The 3,345-nt window shown below is 37.7% G+C and overlaps 1 non-coding gene across 1 annotated transcript; it reads right to left on the bottom strand.

Moving 5' to 3' along the window:
• Positions 1-394: 394 nt before the first annotated feature.
• On the bottom strand, positions 395-505 carry trnal-caa (transfer RNA leucine (anticodon CAA)). Its single transcript has 2 exons — positions 468-505; positions 395-440 (listed from the first exon to the last, which is right to left on the bottom strand). It is a non-coding gene; the product is annotated as a tRNA-Leu (tRNA).
• Between the last annotated feature and the right edge of the window lie 2,840 nt (positions 506-3,345).

The raw sequence follows: 3,345 nt of genomic DNA, 5'->3' as shown, positions 1-3,345 counted from the left end.
TCTGATTTAATCCTCTCGGCTCCTGCCGCTGTCACCGGGAGAGTGGCTGCATTCCGTAGGGCTACAGGCTGATTTCACAATGCCACATTTAATGAAATACAGGGGAAACCGCAGGGAAAACAATATGTTTTAATACGTCTTCTTCTGGATTTATATTTCGGTCTTTCACCTTTGAATGCATACCTTGACCGTAAATCTTTACTCGATTACAGGCACCCCAAACAGTTCTTAAGGGAGAAATCGAAGCCTATTTGACTTTCTGCTAATCACATTGAAGTGTTCACGAAGCATTTCCCTGCCCATCATGTGCCCGCAAGCCGGTTTCTCCGTTTTCTTCTTTCTGTCGTTGTCAGCGAGCACAAGAAGACAGGAAAAATGCAAGAGAGGGAAAAGCTGTCAGGAGTGGGATTTGAACCCACGCCTCTATGCAGAGACCAGAACACCCAAGCAATGGAAAGACAGGAGTCCTTGAGTCTGGCGCCTTAGACCACTCGGCCATCCTGACGAGATACGTCAATTGGTGTGATAAAAGCACCAGTAGTTCACAAAACTGAGAAATGCTTTGCTGGAGAAGCGCCACGTTGCCTAATGTTGCCTAAACGGATCGCGGAAATCAAATATTCGGATCGATTTAGAGTGTGCTTTACAGCCTTTGTGTAATATTTTAAATTGTTTTTAAAAAGTGTGTACTGTGTACTACGTTTAGGACTAGTTAGTGTGGTAGAATATGGAGATCATCTCCAGCTCTGAGCTCAACTGCAACAACAAGTCGTGCTGAACAAAGTCAGAGTTCAGCTGAACCTTTGCTCAGTGTGGTGCTCAGGACTCAGGAGTATTATTGTGGTTCTAATTAGCACAAACTGCAGGGGTCCTGAATCAGAACATTTCAATTTATCTGTTCAGTAAGTTAAAATGCAGGACACATTAAAATCGGATTATTACTGTGTCTCTGTCCCGTTTGTATATAACCGAATGTTTAAAAGATACCAGTAAGGACACACAACTACTAATGCGGTACTTATTGGAAATAGTCCCAAAACAAGTACGTCCGGCAGCTGGTAATAATTTTGCAGTGACACTTTGAAGATTTACACTCTATTTAAATATTAATTTACTAAATTTCAGTTCTCTTTTCTCACACTCCCTGGCATAACTGAACTCTCACTCTCGCATACTAAAGGCTTTACATGCATTAGCTATGATACAGATTCTAATAAAGACAGAATGAAACTGCTTGTTTTGTGTCTCATGGTGATCCTCTTCTCGATCCAAATGAAATGTTTAATATGATCCCTCGAGAAAGAAAGGTGTCAATTTCCGCCTGGAATGATTGATGCTCCATCAAACATTTTGTAATATCTCCAGAAGTTTATACAGTAGAATCCTGGTTTGTGGCTTAAATTCAAGGTAAACAAGACTAAGGAAACGAGTTGGAAACAATGTCGATCTGGGATTTAAATCATCCGGAACATTTCACTACATTGGGCAGTATGTGCCAGGGAGCAGTTCCTGACAACTGTTGATAGCTCAGTTGGTAGAGTGGAGGATTGTAGTGAAAACAAGAGGGAATCCTTAGGTTGCTGGCTTGACTCCGGCTCGAAGGAAGGTGCCCTTTGTGTATTTCATTCAAACAGTTAAAATAGCCGATCTTTTTTTCACTCAGACTTTGATCAAAAGCTCAATAAACGATGAAGCAGAGGCTCTTGTTCCGAATTCAGCTCACGTCTGATTGTCTTGTTTTGGCCAAGATCTGATCTTTGAATTCAGGGACTACTCTGTCTGCTTTGTACAGTAATTCAAAAGTAGATACAAATGTCACATTTTTATTGTAGATATAAAGGTGTTCTCTGTTTTCAAAGGATAGGTACTTAATTGGCTTTATGATTTGTTTTGATTTTGTATCGTTGTATTATTAAGTTTGTGCTTTTTGTGTTTTTAACATATTGTGAACTTATTTTTGAAACAAATGCTTACAAAGGCAGACATGGCACACATCTGTTTATACCAGCGGTGAATTGTATATTTTTATTAAGTAGAAGCTACTGCGCACTTCTGGGAGTATAACAGGTTCGATATAAAGTGGCAAAAATATATAAGGGGAAAATACCCCAGACTGGGTGTAAAGGCCTCGTTGTGACTGTTGTTTTATTGTTGAATACGGCATACTGTGCACGAAATGTTGCAGAAACACAATCTGATAGTTAAATAATTATTATTTTAATAATTTTGATAAGTATGAGGCCCCGGATCCAAATATTCAGTTCTGAATTTTTTAAACTTTTTTAACTAACTTTCACAATCGCGATAAACATTTTTTTAAGACCTTTTAAAAACTAGATATAGATATAGATAAAACTAGATAAAAAACATTAGCTTTATCGGTTTTTACATTAATCGATTTTGAATCAAATTTGATCTTTTTACATTGCATTTTACATTGAAATGTAGCATGCATACCTAATCCACCAACGGACAGAGCAATATTTTACGTTGCCTTCCAGAGCTTCCAACGTGTGATGGATTTGTATGGGTGTCTGTATGATACCACTACAGCACTGGCGCAGGTGCAAAATCCACTTTCACACAACTTTTTCAGTGTCTTCTCTCTCAAATGGACCGAAGCACAGGAGCCAATATTAGAGTGAACGACAGGTGTTTAAACAGAGGATGTTCCAATGTCTGGGACAACGCATTGTGATTTTGTATAAACGCAAATGGTTTCTCATTTAAAAGCCAACAATATTCTTTTTCTCCCTGGCGCTAATAAGCTACCACACATGCAAGCTGTTGTGTGAAAGAAAATTCATATGTCCATAGGAAGGCAGAATAAAATCCAGAACTGTGTTGGTGATATCGATAAACAGGGCTCATGTTCACAACAAAACTTTACTGTATAAAAAGTTAAAATTCGTACATATATTTTTTTATTATGCAAAGTGTCTGTTAAACCATTCATGAAGGATTTTTAGACAAAAAAACACACCATTATATGAGAAAATATATTTACTATATGTGCATTTAACTCACTTTATAAATTGTGAGCCGATATAAATTGTTGCCCCGCTTTTTTGTCATAAATACACAAGCTTGTTATGTCTTGTGTCAGAAATAAACTGCATGAAATTTGCTAAAGCAACAAAAAGTAAGCGCCACAAAGAAGACAAACATTTGCGTTTATAGTGCAGTTATCTCGAGCCTTTAAAATTACTTTAAATGCAATTTGTTTTTCTCTGTGGCTCTAAGGCTTTGTCATTTACTGTAGTTATTCAGGAGAATATTATGTTAATCGTATAGATGAAACGTTTAATATATTCAGGTGGGTAGCTACGTCAGCATGCGTATCTG

This window comes from Lepisosteus platostomus, chromosome 5, assembly GCF_059453375.1.
Source record: "Lepisosteus platostomus isolate fLepPlt1 chromosome 5, fLepPlt1.hap1, whole genome shotgun sequence".
Taxonomy (NCBI): Eukaryota; Metazoa; Chordata; class Actinopteri; order Semionotiformes; family Lepisosteidae; genus Lepisosteus; species Lepisosteus platostomus.
The sequence above is the reverse complement of the archived record's forward strand: the minus strand, read 5'-3'. Positions and strand labels throughout refer to the sequence as shown.